The sequence below is a fragment of the Pseudopodoces humilis genome, chromosome 19 (genome assembly GCF_049639895.1).
Source record: "Pseudopodoces humilis isolate 2021_Gansu_Grassland_sample_001 chromosome 19, ASM4963989v1, whole genome shotgun sequence".
Lineage (NCBI taxonomy): Eukaryota > Metazoa > Chordata > Aves > Passeriformes > Paridae > Pseudopodoces > Pseudopodoces humilis.
Genome location: NC_142218.1, coordinates 9,857,448 through 9,874,858, shown reverse-complemented (window position 1 = coordinate 9,874,858; position 17,411 = coordinate 9,857,448).

Genomic DNA, 17,411 nt, shown 5'->3' with positions numbered 1-17,411 from the left:
TTCCAGGGAGTTCTAAGGTCTGGCAGAGATCACCCTGAAGAGTCACACTGCATTTCCCACAAACAGAAATGCAGCAGCCCCCACCCCTGCTCCCACTTCCCACACCCCTGGTCTCAACACTGCTCTTTCCAGTGTGGGATCCAGGGGATTTGCTACTTTCTCCAGGTAATATCTTTTTTAGGACCACAAACGACTTGCATAAAGCACTGGAATGAGATTGTCTTTGTGCTGAGGATGAAATGCAAAAAGGCAGAAGAGCAGGGGAGAGCACATCCTCTCTCAGCTCTATGAATTCACCGAATCTGATGGTTTATTCATTTTAATCAGCCTTGGAATTCATATATAAGTGTATATATTTATACATGTGAATTCATATAATGACACATAATTAATTTAGAATTTGGCATTTCCGAACAGGTAATTAAAATAGTTCATTGTTGATTAATCACTTGCAAAATAAATTATTAGCAATATCACTGTTAGCATTATGTTTATTACTACAATTTAGAGAAATTAAGGCAGTTCACTCACATTAAATTAAACACCAAAGCACAGCTGTAATATACCCTAGACAATATCTACTTACTCGGAGAACAAATGTGATGTGTGCATTACAGTACATTTGCTGGGTCATACATCTTGGATGGCCTCTTCATGTCACCACCAGAAACCTAATCCCGACTCACAGATGATTCCCGTCTCTTTCTGTAAATATAAAATAGGATCTGCTGGACTTTAGCACTGGCTCTGCAGTGCAGCGTGCTCCAGGCAGCTCAGACCTGCCTGGGATGGATGCAGCAAAAAATCCTGGACCAGGGGAGTGGGGAGCTAAGGGGGGATGTGAAGGGCCACATCCAATTCACAGAATGGGTTGGAAAGGACCTTAAGCATCATCCCGTTCAACCCCCCGCAAAAAACCATTAGTGGGAAAGAAAATCAAATTCTTCACTCCTCAGCAGGACCCTGGGTCACCATTATGAGTCAGATTATAGCCAAATTGCACAGAAATGGGATAAATCTCAGCCTGACTCAACGAGGTGCTAAAGGTTTAAACAGATCATTTCAGTAAAAGCTGAATTTAATTTTAAGCAGTTCTCTACTGGGGTGGGAAGAGATTTTGTCCTGTGGGGAAATAGGTATCCCTTGCTTTTGACAACTGTTTTATCTGGAGGGCATTCAGCCTGGAGTTTAAGGAAGCAATAGGGAGAAGCCAGTAGAGATGAAGAGGACACAGATCACCTCATAACATATTTTCTGGATCTGTCTCTCCGTGGTTTTATAGCTATGGGAAATAATCCATAATTAGGTGTATAAAATAGCTCTCTGATATCTGCTTCTGGCCCAAAACAGCACAAAATTGATAACTTAATTATTGCTGCTGGAAATACAAATAAATTAAAAGCACCTGGTAGGAGGAACTCTAAGGGAGGGACACCCATTCAGCAGAGTGGATGCTGCTCTTCCATCGTGAGCTCAGAGGCAATGAAAGCCCTGGGGCTGGAGCAGGGCTGGGGACAGGCTGGGATAGTGCCCATGGATAATCCCCAAACTTTGTGCCAAAGCCATCAATCAGTGCAAGGCTGATCCCACCCTCTCAACCCAGAAACAAAGTCAGGGCGAGAGCTTTGGAAGTAGTGACACTCTTCTGGAAGAGAGGGACCCATGGAATGACCAGTGAGCTTATCTTGGTTATGGGATGAGGGAAAGCTGGGTTGGGCTTTAACAGCTTTCAGCATAAGAAAATAATTAGTGTCTAATCCTGTCACCAGCAAATTCCTGGGAGTTTTTGTTCTGAATTTACAAGCAGAGCAGTGCAGGATATTGAGGGTCTTCTTCACTTTTTGCCAAGTCATCTGGCATTTGCAAAAACCTCTCTCTCCACTGAGGCTTGCTTTTAATGACTCTTGTGCTGAATTAACAGTCTGCACCGGTGTGACAATGAGAACAGTCACTAATGACCACTCTGTTTGTCTAAGCCACACGCTGAGCACTGACTTCAGTCCCTGCCACAGACTCTCTTTGCGAGAAGGCTTCTGTGCCTTTTTAAGCAATTTAAAATGTGTAGGATGAGCTGGCCTGTCCATCCCTGCCCCATTGATATTCTGCTGCCTGGAAGTGTCCTTGAGTCAACAGCGAGCACCTGTAGGGAAGTGTTATCTGGAATGATGTGAGGAGCAGGAGCAGAAAAGCCTTTGAAATTACATGTATCCAGTTCTGATGACCCACACAGTAACCAGTGAAATATTTAAACGATCTGCCCTTTGATGCATCCTCTGCCAGAGCAGAAGGGCGAGTTCAGTTTAATGGAAAGGTCTGGTTTTATTAGGCAACACACTCTGTGACCCCACGGAGAATGTGTGACAGTGCTGACATGGGGAATATGTGCAGGTATTATTTCAAAAGGGAAAAGGACTCCAGACAACCCCCAAGCTTTGTGTCAAACCCATTCCCCTGTATCACACTCAACAGGACACTTCCACTCATGGAATTATTTCTTGGATGAGGGAGGCATCACCTCAGCCATTGAGCAGGGTTTGAATGATGCAAAACCCAGCCAGGGCCACACGCACTCTGTGACAGCCCTGCTGGGGACAGGGCATCACCTGGGGAGAGGTGCCAGCTCCAAAATCCCATCCCAAGCACTGGGAGCTGCTGCTCAGCTTGCTCACAGTCAGGTGCTGCCTCTCTGCCAGAGCTCAGCAGGGCAGCACAATAAAATTCACTTTCTGGATATGAGAGGGTTTTATTTAGGCAGCAGTGCTGCCCCGAAGAAGCCGGGCACACATCCCCCTTCCTGTGCCTGCTGCATGAGGCAGGTGTTAGAGCAATTCCATCTGAAAGCTTTTAGTTCCCGTAACCCATGATTTATATTTGTGCTGGAACGGCAATAATAGTAAGGCTTTAATTGTTTTAATGAAAGTGGCTTTTTCTGCAATTGAATCAATTTGCTAAGTTTGGGTGATGGAATACAAGGCTGGATTTGACCATGCTTTTCACGTGCCCTGAACAAAAAGGTGCAAGCCAGTTCAGAAAGATGTAGCTTGGCATAGTGAAACTTTTAATAAGTAATATCTGTATAAATAATGGCAATAGGAGCAGCCCAACCTGAAGAAAACAGATTTTACAGGAATTACAGTCTCGCTGTCACATTTGTAAAAGGGACACATGCATTTTTCAGATCTTTGCACATTAATGGCTGTATTTGATTCAAAATACAGTCAGTGAACCTTCAGTAAATGGAATTAAATGGTATGTGTCTGATTTGAGGGTGACAATCCAGCAATTGTTTCTTGTTTGAATTACTACCTGCGTGGCTGGGCACAGCGGTAATTGAAACTATAATGTTTCATTCCTCTTTAGGTATAATTTGTCTGAAAAGTTCATTCAATGCTGTTCTATTCTCTCTCCTGAAACCCCTCCCTTTACTATTACAGTACTCTCAGGGGCTGGATCTTTTCTGTGTGCCCAGATTTTGACCTGGTTTGGGTAATTCAAGCACACAACGAACCTGGTCCTGGTGTTTCCCTGGACCAGCCCCATCTGGCCCCTCTTGCTTTGGCTTTGGGCTCATCTGCTCTTCAGGGCACAGAGCTATGTTTATCCAGCCCCAGGTCTCTGCTTTGTCTTTGGCTCAGAGCTCAGGTGAGCATATCCTTACAGGGTTCTTCAAATTCCCCTTCAAAGCCAAGAATTTGCAGTGGCTTTGTGAACATTTTATTTTGTGTGACCACGATTGTCAGCTGCAGGACCTGGACCTGCTCGTGCCATGAGTGCTGTAAATGGAAAGGCAGCAAGGGTTACTCTTCCTTCCATCTGTGCCTTGTTTTGCTGTTTTATGTGGGTCTTTCACACAGTACAGAAGTGGCTGTGGCAGTGCTGTGCATCTGCAAGGGGTAACAAATAGATTGCCTTATTCTCAACCCTCCCCATTTATAAGCAATTTCTAGTCTGTTTTCACCCAATATTGATAAACAGAAGAAAATGGAATGTATTTTATTCACCCATAAAGTCTGACATTTCCAAAGATGGAATCAAATTATCCTCCTCATCTTTCTGCAGCTCGCTGGGCTGCTCGCTAGGTACAACTTTATGCCTGCAGAGTAATAACACCTGGTAATGACACCTAATTTTGGAGCCTCCAGAACAAGCTGGTCTAGGACAAACAGGGTTATTTTGCTTACAAATGATATGTAACACAAAGACAGACTCTGTCCCAGGAGGATAGCACATTTTTCTCCCATGGGATGAGGCTGGAAATCCCTGGGAAGCCCTTGTCAACAACGGGGCATGTTCCTGGCATTTCTACAAAGGCATTTGCATCTTCTTGAGTTGCTGCCACTGCTTGTGGTCTGGTTATGATTCAGCATGATGAACCTCAGATTTTACCACTGCTTTTGGGGTGATTTAGATGAAAATTCCATGCGCACATTGTCTGGGAACGTGGTGGTGCTGTGAAGAACTGTAGGGAGAGGCAGAGCTCTCCACCGCCCGCAGACACAGAGGGCTGGAAGGAAGAACAAAGAGGAGATCATAGGAAAGAGCATAATGAGGTTTAAAAGATAATTAAGCCTGCTGGTTCCCAAACACTACAGCACTCATAGCTGGGCTGGTGAGCCCAGGGGAAAGCCAAGGGCTGGAGTAAAGCTGGCAGCTGAGGCGGGGCTGCAAATCTGGAAGTGCTGCTGCAGGGAGGGTCCTCAGCACCTCTGAGCCCCTGGTCCCTCTCTCCAGGCACAAGATGTGCAGAGATGCTCATCCTCTGGGATGCATTTGTGGCATTGATGTGACAACCTTCACCTCCACCAGGGGATCCTGGCACCTTGACAAAGCAGTTTGAAACTAGGCTGAGCTAAGGAGATGGGTGGAGAATAACAATGAGCAAGGACAGACTGGCATCTAAATGTGGAAGGAGCAAGGCAGCCCATGAGGAAAAATCTGGGGAAAGGAAGGAGTGGGGATGGAGTGAGACAAAGCACCCAGAGGACAAGTGCTAGGAAGGGAACATACTCCCCCAAAGGTAGAGTAGGACAGCTCCTCCATGAGGGATTCCCAGAGTTTCCAGCACCAGGGGGATCTCTTGGTCCCTGTGGTGATGTCAAATCAGGGGAGGGAAGGCTCTTCTCCATCCTCTTCAGGACCCAAAGGGTCTTGAGTTTCTCCTTCCAAAGCCAGTGGTGTCACATCCACCAGCACAGGGAAGCACAGGGGTCTCAGTGGCCTCAGATGTGCTGGGCAGGGGCAGAAATACCCACCCAGTTCCATCAGCATTTTGTCTAACCAGATTCCCAGCAGCAAAAGCAATACAAGCTGCCTCCAGTGGAAATTCCACCCAAAATGAGACCTCCAGAGTTAGTGTACAATGCTCTTCCACTCCTTCCACATTTTCATACACAAACCATTGCATAGACTGTTTTTGTTTGGGGTTGTACTTCTCCATGCCCAGAGACACCAACCCCTTGCCTTTTCAAGTTTACCTACTAAATACTTTTATTACCTTTTTGCTTGCCTTAGAGTGCAGCACGAATAATTAGAGCAAGTTGCTGCATTTCTCACAATAAAGCTGTGATTTTTAAGTGCCAGAGGACATTTGCAGTGCTGGAAGGGAAAGGTAATTGACATTTCCTTAGGGAAACCTCTTCAAAAATTTGGCCCCTGGTTGCTTTGAATTTATTGTCAGTGGTACAATACAGGTAGGAAAGATGATGATCCATGCAAGCAAACAAACAACGCAGCCAAAAGCAGCCAAAGCAGAAGTTCAGCCCTGTGTCTCTGATGTCTGTGACCTGGCTGATCCTCCAGTTCTTTCTTACAAACCAGGATGTTGGGGCATCACAATTGAAAAAGAAAAAGCCAATAAAGCTCTTCTAAATGGAACTGAAAGGTCTCACAGCAAGCCCAGGATCCAGCAGGTGAAGCCCAGGAGGTGCTGAGGGCTCAGCTGTCCCTGGGGTGTGGGGGAAGATGTGACTCTGTGGGTGATGGCTGCTCCAGGGTGTCCCAAAACACTGCAGAGATCTCCCTCGGTGGTACACAGTGATACAGAGCTGATGGGCTGCAGGCTCCCCTGGGCTTGCCAGGATTTCCAGAGCAATGGCAGAGAGAATTTGTGTGGCATTCCACACCCCACCATGGTGAGAGGAGAGCCTGTCTGCTCCCCAGCCCGCATGCCATAGATAAATAAATATCTCTGTATAAGATATATATAGATATATCTGCACCCACTGTGCTGCAGAGGCAGTGAAAGTGTGCCAGGTGCACAGCACAGCCTCGATTAACCCTTGCCTGGGTCACCCTCCTCTTGAAACAAAATGGGCATTAATGGTGCTCTCAGGAGATGAGTTTGCACCAGCCTCCCATCAGCTTCTGCCTAAAGGGCAGCTGCTACAGCTGGATATTTCCAACAAGGAATGACTTGTCCCTTACCCTGGACCCCTGTCACAAACTGCTCAGGCTTTCGGAGACAGGCACTGGCTGCTGGCACCAGGGCTCTGCAGTCCCTGCAATCTAACCTTCCTGGCGTGTTTTTCTCCCAGATGGGTTGAAGCAAAAGCTCAGCTCCTTCACCCAGATTTACAGAAGGACTTGCAGTGCCCTGAAACCAAATTGTTGCAAAATTATTAATAATAATAACAATAAAACAATTAAAAGCCAAATTGCAGCAGAGAAGCTCATGACAGCACAGGCCCAACAACCCCGTGGTGTTGGATACTCCGCTCCTGCAGCTCCAGGGCTGGGGAAGGGATTTGCAGGTGCAGGGGTGCAGTGACCTTGGGACAGTCTGGGCAGGGAGCAGTGCTTGGGGCTGTAGGACTCGCCCTGCCCCAAGGGGTTTTGGGGGGTTTTCCAGTCCCTCCCCTTCATCTGCTCCTTTCCTCGGGGCAGAGAACAGCCTCATCCCTGCCCTGCTCCGTGTCCCAGGCTGCACAAGCCTTTGACATTGTCGTGTCTTCACCAGTCGTGACCTGAGGGACCACACGCCTCATTTGCACCCAACAGCTCTCTTTTCCCATTCGGTGATTTTGTAAAACCACCAAACTTCCCTCATTGTTCCTCCGCTTCCAAATTGTGTGTCTTGCGGTCTCGCTGCTGCCGAGGGAGCAGCAGCTATGGTGCATTTAAATAGCTGATTTTTTCAGGATCTGATTCAGGTCTTGCCTCCAGTGATATCAGTTTGGCTGCTGCAATGGGAACACTGTGTTAAATGTGCTGAAGTGAAGAACACTTGGGAGCATCAGGTGCTCGGCTCCCCTCCACCCTGCTCTGCCTAGATTCGGTGCGTGCCCTGAGCACGGAGCGATGCCTGCCCTGCCGGGCTGCCGAGCCTGTGGCCGGGCCAGGAGCACGGCTCATCCCGGGGCTGGCACCCACACCGACAGCTCAAATGCCGAGCTGCTGCCGTGGCACCGAGCCAATGTCCCCAGATATTTCTCCGTGCTCCGGAGGCAGCCGTGCCCCTGTGACCTCCTGTGCACTGCCCCCTCGGCCTGAGGACGCGGAGCACTGAGATTTTGGGGTGCAGCTAAATGTCTGTGAGCAGGGCAGGGCAGACAGGGCGGTGATCCAAGGAATGGGCTGTATCCCGATGTTTCCCCCTGACCTGAGCAGGGTCTGCCTGCAGGAGACCCAGAGGAGAGGGAGTGCCCAGCACCTGGGCCCCAGGGCCCTGCACACACCAACATCCCTCGGGAGATCGTGCACCTCCATTCCCCATCCCACACCGTAGCTCCAGGTGTGCTTTGCAAATTCAATGGAATTACGGTTTTAAAAGTAAATTAATATTTAAATTGAATATTTAAATTAAAAAGAAATAATCTATAAAGAGCCTGAGAAGCTCTTAATTTCTTGGTATCTGCAAGCACTCCTGCCATGGAGAAGTGTCCGTGGGGAGCCAGGCACAGGGCAGGATGGTTCTGGCGACTCTTAGCTCCAGATACAAAGATTGCCCAGGGACCCTCAGCAGCTGCAGGACCCTGCTCGGGAAGGGGCTGATCCAGCAGTGCAGCCCTTGCTGAAATCCTGCACTAGAGCTGGATGCAGCAGAGCATCCCGAGGGACAGAGCTGTGGCACTGCGGGGCGATGCAGCCGGGCCCCGCTGCAGAGGGGACACCACGGCTGTCACCAGAGGCCACACGGGGCCCGCAGTGGCTCTGCTGGCTGGGCTCTGGCCACCACATGCTCACACATAATTCCTGACCTCAAGTCGAAAATATAATTCTTTCTGCCACATCTGACATTTAGCTGTACAGCGATCCTTGCCAGGAAATTGCCATCGTTTCAGTTCTGCTCCCAGCTACCCTTCTGATTTATATTTTTGTTTTTATCCAATTTTTCTGACTTGTTTTGGTAGGGTGGACAAAATGTTCTCACTCAAGACAGATGACAGTTTGCCGATAAGAGGAGCAACTTATCACCAACAGCTCCGATTCTTTCTCAAATGCTTAGTCTGTTGGAACAGCTTTAAAGTCTAATGTGATATCACAGGTTAGCCCCAAATCTGCTTCTCCTCCTGTATTTCATACTTTATGGCTCTGAGCATCGCTCCTTTTAAAACAAAACACTTCAATCTTTTTCAGATCATCATGGCTTTCCTTCCCCCTATTTTTTTTTTCCCCTCTTCTTAATTTAACTATTTTTAAAATTCTTTCGGCATGGCAAATAAAACAAACACCAGAGATGAGTGACCTCTTGGAAGCTTGGTGTCCTTGAGTCTAACTTTAGAAATCATTTGTCACCGGCACAGAAATGTGCACTGCAATCAGAATTAGCTGCCAGATTTTTTTTTTTTTTTCAAACAATGATATTGTAATTTGAGTGACACTCTTGATAGTAGTTCAGGTTCTCCAGACTTCTCCCCATGCTCCCACAAACCATGCACTAAAAAATAAAACTTCTGTCTTATTCTGATTATTTTTTCCTCTTGTTGTTATTTATCATACGGAAAATAAATGAGAGGGAAAAGAGAGACAATGAAGTTGAACAGCTTTGAACTCTGGATATAAGCCCAGTAGGCTAACAGGGTATTATACAGTTGGGTTTAGTTCAGCAAAAAACAGGACATTCTATGAGAACTGGGTGAATAATTTGCAATTAGCAATTTGGGACACAAAAATCCAGGTTATTTCCAAAAGTGCAGCTTTACAGGGTGAAATGCCCTCTTCTGCTCGTGGTTGGCATGCTAGCAAAGCACAGCGTGCTCTGACCAGAGCTTTCACTGCTTGGAATTGTAGCAAAATTACTTTTGCTCTGCAAATGTGTAGTTAATTCCTGTGTGAATGTTTATCACTCTTGCTTGGGCTGCACAGGTACCTTGCACAGGACAAGGAATGCACTGGAGTTTGTGAAGGGATCAGCTCCTGGGCAGAGGTCCTGGATGGATCCAGGAGCAGATCCATTGGATTGCTCCCTGTGCCCTGCAATAAATAGTTTCAATTTTTATACACAGCCCCCAGTCACTGGAACCACCCTGTGAGTCTGCAAGTCCCAGCCAAGAGATCCCTGCTGGGTGCTCCCACCTGCAGGACAGCACTGAGGGGCTGGGAACATCACCCTCCCTGGCTTCAGGGTCAGTCACCGCACACAAAAATCCTGAGATCCTTTTGGGAGCTCCTGCTCCCAAACAGAGCGATTGTGGGTGGGTTTGCACCACCCCAGGGTACACGGGGTGGGAAGATCAATTCCTGATCCCTGGATTTGGATTATGGATGAGAACTCTACAGGGAACTCACTTGAATTGATGCATCTTTTGTGAAAAGCCTCTGGATTTGTAGCATTATGTGAGAGCAGGAGAAAGACTCAATGCGCTGAAATTAGGGTTGCTGGAGCTGCTGCACGGTGGTTGTTCAGGGTCAGGTCTCTTGGCGGATTTTGAGACTATGAAAGACCTTTTTGGGAGCTCAAAACACAGCTGCCAGCCTGCCTGCCTAATCACATCACTCCAGAGCCCTCTCACGTGGCTCTGGCAGGAAGGTGTCCCACGAAAAGCGAAGCTGCCTGTCCCCACTGGGGCCACAGGGCCAGGGGAGGGCTCATTCCTCAGATGTGCCACAGCATGGCTCCACCATGCATCCCCAGAGTGGCTGCACCTGAGCAGCATTAACCTCTCCCAAAGGAAATTCCCCAGCTGGACAGTTTGGAGCAGGTGGGGCTGAGCATCCCAGAAGGCACAGAATCCATGGATCCTGCCACAGCAGGGACCTTGCCAGCCACAGCCCACAGCAGCCCTACAACACCAACAAACCTCTCCCAAGGTCAAACCCCCCCACGCAGCACAATGAAGCTTCCTGGGACCCCTAAGACTAAGGAAGTTTGAAATTCAGCTCTAAAAATGTGTACAGCCAGCAAGATGCCTCCTTGCCACCTGGCTGTTACCTGGAAATAGGACATGAGGGGTCTTGTAAGGGCTTCATTTTCCCTGTGCTTGAGCCCCCCTGGTGATGGCAGCTCCCCCTGCAACTTCCTGAGCCCTGAATGTGCAGAGGGAATTGCAGGAGACACTGCCATGTCTCTGTATGATGGAGTTATCCTCCTTCCACTAAATAAATGCCCACGTGTGCACTTCTAGCCTGTATCTGAACAGGAGGCACAGTGTGCCTGACTCTTTCAATTTTTCATCCTCCTGGAGGAAAAATATGATAGGAAAAGCCTAAAAATTAAAAAAAGACAGAGTGAACAGCTATACCTAACACCTTTTTCAGCACAATCCACCCAATTATTTTCCTTTCTCTGCCTATTTTAGTTTTAAAGCTTCCTCCAAATGTAGGTCTCAGGTCAGCAGGGCATTAAGGCACCCCTGAAGTACTTTGAATTTAATATCTCATGGAAAGGACACTAATCATTTCTTGCATCTTTAACTAAAGATACAGCATTTTATCTGGGATCCTGAGTGTGCCTATAAATATCAGGCAGGGAAATGCTCGATCCATTACAGAAAGGGGTAACCTAAATCATGGAGCAGGCTGGGGCTCTCCCATGGACAACCTTTGTCCTGGGAGGGAGCTGGACCAAAATCTGTGCATGGCAGGATGTCCAGATGATATTACAGTGCAAACAGCACGAAAAGGTGTTCCCATAAAATGTCCAGAATAATCCCATCTTCTCCAGGTTGTCTCACAGCCCCATGGGCATCTCGGGTGAGAGGTGCCTGCACCAGTGAGAGGTGATGGCTGATCCAGAGGTGTGAGGGTAGAGGACACATCTGGAAGAGAAACAAGATGGGAAAAAGCCTCTTTCCCATCCCTTCTGCTGGTGGTGGGTGCTGGATGAGTGACCACAGTGAAGAGAAAGCAGGTGATCTGTTTGCCATTGCACTGTACCTAGATAACAGGTGTACAGCTCCTGAAACACAGCTGAACTCAAAACATTATGGCATTTCCAACCTTTTAATTTTGGCTAGCGTTTTCCTCGCTTTTCATTATCCTAAAAACAATTTTTTTTTTTCAAGGCACTGCTCCCCCAGAGAAGGAAAACCTCTATGAGAACCCCAAATCAGTCTTTTGTGAAGCAGAACGAGCTGTGGGCTGGGCTGAACAGATCTCCCTTCTTCCCCAAGCACAGCTGGGGTCCCTCTGCACCCCAGGGTAGATGCTCACCTGCAAAGGCTGCTCCCAGGAATGTGCTGGCAGGGACAATGCCAGCCCATGCAGCAGGAATGCTGCTGCATGTGTTATTAGAGTCATTTGTTGTGGTTAGTGAGCAAAACCACCCAAGCTCATTTCTGTTCCATTAGAGGAAGGAAAAAAAAAAGGGAATAGAATAACTCATTTCGAGGTAATTTGCTGGGGATTTTGTGTATGATCAAGAGGGTTGTAAATACTTGGGAATACTTGCAAAAGTTTGGTATGGCTCTTGAGAGAAAAGTATCACAAAGTTATCAAACATGGACAAAGTGAGACCAAAGTGGGTGGTTTCAATGCATTTTGCCTGTCTACAGATCACAAACTGCCCCACTCTGGTCTGCACAGCCCACATCTGCTTTTCTGGGTAGTTTGACGAATTTTTGGTGAAATCTCAGAGGAATGTCACTGCACTGGCTGGCAGCTCCTTGGGCAAGGATTTGACCTGAGGTTTGGCACATGCAGGGTGTGATCCTCCTGTGATCAGCCACCACATGGGCCTGGCACAGGTCCTGATTCTTTTCTGTGTTCCCCACATCTCCAGGGAAGTGAGAGGAGATCTACAGTGGGCAAGGACCCCTTCCCATGGGACAGAGAGCACAAGGAGTCCCTCCAAACATGGACACAAAACTCCAAACCACCACCAAAAGAGCCCATAAAGCACTGGCTGCTCTTAGAGGCGAACTGAAGATTTCTCCTGCTAATTATAAAAATGGCAGACAAAACCCTGCACGCTATGATTTCTTACATTAAACAAATTTTATGGTGGAGAAGACTTTTAGTGGCACTATTTGCAGACCTGGCCTTTCGCCAGCTCGCTGTCATTAATTCTGCTGATCTTAAGTATCAGCTGCACTTATTCCAAGGGGCTATAAATAAACCCCTGAAGCCTATTAAAGGAGCCAGCTTCCTCAGGCTGTTTGTCAAGCCTGGACAGACTGACATGGGCAGTGTTCAGGCAGCTCTGGCCAGTGCTGAGCATGTCTGGGTTCAGGTCTTTCACATACTCACAGATTCATCTTTCACGTTGCTGGGCACATGGAACTTTTTTATTAAAAGAAAACCTCACTCTAGGCAGGCAACAAATAGTGCTGGTTCTGTTAGGGCTGGGTAAATCCTTGACCAAATGCCTGAAGCACAGAACTGTTTGACCTACACTAGCTAAAAGGGTTAAAAATGAACAGGAGATTGGGAAAGGAGAAGAAATGGAGCTGATATTTTATAAGATAAGGAAATGTTTTAATGTCAGATATGGAGAATTCCACTCCCTGAAAATTTATCAGTCACACTTGCACTCAGGGTCGGCACCATTCTGGCTCTCCTCTGGGATTTGCCAGGTAAAAATCCAGGCTGTGGGTACCCCCACCACCCTGAGGAGCCCATGGGCTGCAGGCAGGATGTTCCAGGATGCAGCAGCCACGCTCTGCCTCTCTGGTGCAGCTCCTATGAAAAATGGGTGGCAGTACTAATGTGTGCTTAATGACCCGTGGTGCAGAAATGACTACGATGCAGGAATTAAATTTACAATCAACTTCCTTTTTTTCTTTTTTCCTTCTTCTCTTTCTTTTTTTTTTTTATCCCCTTGAAACCTTGAAACCAAAGTTCCTAATCAGAAAAGTCCATGTGAGTGCCTCTGTGCTCCCGGGCAGGGCAGGTGACTGCAGGCAGCCGCAGGATTAGAGCTGGGTGCTGTCACCGTGCCAGGCGTGACACGGGGCTGCTTCAGTGGCAGGGTAAATTGATGACACAATCTCAGGAGAGCTCACTAGTTGATGCCAGGCTTATTTTTGTAAGTGCAAACTAATGAAATTTAGAGTTTTAATAAAAAAAAAAAAAAAAGGGATGGGGGGAAGAAAAAAGTGGAAGGTACAATTTATAAATGGAATTCATAATGGAGCAGAGTGCTAACTGCATTAAGGAAACGAGTAGCTCAGGCTTTTACCCAGAAGAGCCCCCAGGGTTTTTTAGCAAGAGGCAGGGAGTCCCAGTTTGCCCCAGTGAAGCTGCTGGTCCCACACTGTCCATCTGTCCTGGGCTCAAACAGGGGGAAAGCACCATGAGGGGTTTGGGATGATGCTTGTCCTGGAGCAGGCACTGACCTCTGCTAAAGATCATTTTTCCCTTTCCCACTCCCACACCACTCAGCTGGGGTGGACCTTGCTCTTCATGTCCTGAAATCTAAAAGGTAACAACAAAATTGTCTAAAATACAGTGAAAGGGATAGAAATATAGTGAAAGGGATGGAAATGTAACCATAAACCCACAGCAGAGGCACCCAGAAAATGAAGGTGAGTATCCAGGAGGGGATAAAAAGACATCTCCCAAAAGGAAGGGTGTGCACTTCAGAGCAAGCAGGAGGCTTTTTGTAACTTTTTATATTTTACAGACCTTCTGCTCTCTTCTCCTGTGCTTCACCACCTCTCCACTCACAGATTTGGCCCTAAATATTCTGAAGGATTAAAGAAGATGGAGTGGGCTGGTGTCAAGAGTGGGAATAGGCACATCCTCAGGCAAGGAGGATGGCTATGGCCAAATCTAGGCAACTGCTGTGGTTTGGTTTTTTCCAACATGAACAATTCTGATCCTCTGAGTCTACAGCTCTGTGATTCAGGGATTCTGTGCTATTCTATGCAAGACAGCTTGTCCTGAGCTGTATTCAAGCCAACACAACCTTGGAGCACACACCAAAGGCAGAAGATGAGGAGATGAGAGGAAACCTTCAGATCTCCAGCCACATGTGCAGTGCCCCAAACAAAATCCTTCCTCTCTTTTGGCTTGGCATTCACAAAACCTCTGGAAATCCTCTGGGCACCAAAAGGCAAGTGAGATTCTACCCCAAATGTGATGTTTCCATGCAAGCCAAGTAAAAGCACTTCTGTGGGCCTGGGGAAAGGTTGCAGCAGCTTGAGCTGAACATGGGAAGTGGCTGCCAGAAGAAATGGTGAGGCTGTCAGCAGCAGACTCGTGACAGATTTTTCCTTGAGTCTTCCTGCATCCACTGCCATGGTGACCCTGGAATCTCTCCTGCCACTGGCAGTGGCTGGGCTGAGTTTTCCCTTCTACTGTGCCAGCTGTTTGGGCTGGTGACCTTTCTGGAAGGAGGGAACTTGTAGTGGATGAGCAGGAACAGGCACTGGGGGGTGTGAAGAAACAAAGAAATGTTTCAGCATCCATTCCTGTCCCTTGCACAAGTAAGAAATGAAGCTGTGGAGAAAAGAAATAAAGAACACACCTTCAGAAGTGAGGAGAAGAACATTAATTGGATGTACAGCAGAGTCTGAGCAATACGAAAAACCAGAAAAGACTAATTTATGAGTACAGGTTCTTTCTGGAGAGTATGACTTAAACTTGGGGAGAAAATCCATGTGCCTGGAATATTAAAATCAATAGTTTTAACCTATTTAGGAAGAACTGAGTGGGCAAAGAAGGCATAGGAGGGATAATAAATATCAGAAATGACATTGCTGCCTTCCAAAAACCATTAGAGACTGAAGAGAAAGTGACCTCAAATATAAATAAAAACAAAAAGAAGGCATTTCTCCAGACCATCAACTCACACTAGAAAACAGAGATTACTCACTTCTTAGTCACACATCTGTAACATTTAAGAAAATTTCCCTGCTCTGTTCTGGGGAAGTTCAACTCAAATGATGTGAGCTGGAGAGTTCACAGTGCTGGTTTGGGGATTTTCTAAACATCCTAGAAGAGTGTTTCTTAACCAAAACCAGGAGATTCCTCGACAGGATCATCCTGATAGCTGCAGGACTGGTTAGAGACACAAAAACTGGTTACAGCCAGCACAGAGGTGACCCTGTTTCAATCGTGTGTGCTGGGCACAGACAGGAAAGCCAGAGCTGACAGTGGCTCCCTGTGCTTTTCAGTGTTGTGAGCCTGGAGGATTTTAAACAGAAAATGTGAGTGATATTTGGCAACTCCTTGTTTAAAGAAGCTCTGGCTTCTAGGAAATCTAGTAAACTCTCAGAACTGGGAATGAGAAAGTTATTCTGGCTGAAAAATGAAGCTGAGAGGAGAGTGAAAGTAGGTAAACTCCCAGAAAGAAGGAAGGGAAAGTGAATAATAATGAACATAAACCAGCCCCAAGCAGAAGGCTGTCAGGTGAAACCTGTGGCTAGCAGAGCTGAGGGCAACAGGGATGTGCTCTTTAGATATAAGAGGCTCAAAGTAGTTGTCTAGACAGAATAGCAGACATGAAAAAAAGAATACATAAAAGGCAGACACTAAATATTTAATTTCTCTATTTTGGGGTAAAAAAAGCTGAGTGAAATAGCCATGTAATATGATGATGTGGAATATCTTCTGCTCCAACTCAGGATGTTAAACAGCTGCTACTACAGCTAGAGGGTTTTTTTGGTTTTTTTGATCAGCAACTCCCAATATTCAGTGCCTGGGAGTTTTAAAATCTGTCCCAGGAGCGCCCCAGGCTGGCACAGAGTTTTCCAGAAGACTGGAGCAGTGTTGACTTTGAGCCAATGAATAAATGTTGATGAGGAGGATGACTTGCGTAATTATAAATCTGATTGTTTGATGTTGATTTTGTGGGGAAAAAAAAAATAATGGAAGAGCTGATAAGGGACTTGATTAATAACAATTTAAGGAGAATAACTAATTACAATCAACATGAGTTAATGGAAAATAGATCTTATTAAATGAAATTGATATAATTTTTCAAGAATGTGATTATAGATTTGATTGATTTAGTACATTTCATCAACAGTGTTACGTTTGACTTCAGCGAGGCATTTAACTTAATGTTGTCTCATTTATTAGGAAGCTAAAACAATGTAAAATCAACACGGGCCGTGCTAAACGGATGAGAACCCTGGGGATAGGTTTAGACACATCCGAGGAGCCTCCCAAGCGGCCGCCTTTCTGTTCATCACTTTTAGCAAACGCTAGAAAATCAAAACTCATGACAGTCAAAGTTTGCTGATGAGATTTGGAGCTGGACCACGGCTGGAGTGTGGATGGGTCTCTGCCTCAGACCTGCGATGTTCCTGAACCAGGGGGAAGTGAGTGAGCTCCAGCTGCTTTAACACAAAGCCACACTTCCAGGAACCAGGATTTCACCGCAGGGAGGAGGGATCCTCTTACACAGCGCTGGAATCCTGATAAAACAATGGAGTGAAATATCTCTGGAGTAGCACCTAATGGGACACTGCAGCTATTTCTGGTGCCTGTGACTCTGGAAGGATGGTGATGAACGGGAGAGGGCACACGGGAATGACTGAAGCGTCACAAAACATGCCTTATAGTGACAGACTCAAGGACCCCAATGTGCTTAGCTTAACAAAGGGAAGGTTAAGAGATGGCTTAATGACAATCCAGATGTATTCAGACAGGGTACAGGGATGCAGAAAGGGAGAGCCCTTCAATCTAACAGACAGAGCGATAAAAAGAGCTGGTGACTGGAAGCTGACGCTGTTAAATTCCATCTGGGAAGGGTGTTTGGAGAGAAATAAGACCAGAACAACTTCCCTACAGATGGTTTTGTCATCATTGGCCATTTCTAACTCATTCTGGCTTTTTTTTCTTTTGTTTTTTTTAAGCCATAATCTCAATCCACCAAAGATCACTGTGAATCGACACAGGCACCCTCACTGCACAAATGGGATGGGCCTTTTTTGGGTTTTAATCTTCTTAATAATGAGTATTTAAGCCATCACCCTCAAGCACTGAGTGGAACCATTCCCTTTTCCCAGAGTTATTGTTCTGGCCTTGGTGGGCACTCACACAGACACCTCAGTGTTATTGGTACTTCATCTTTGCCAGCAGACAGG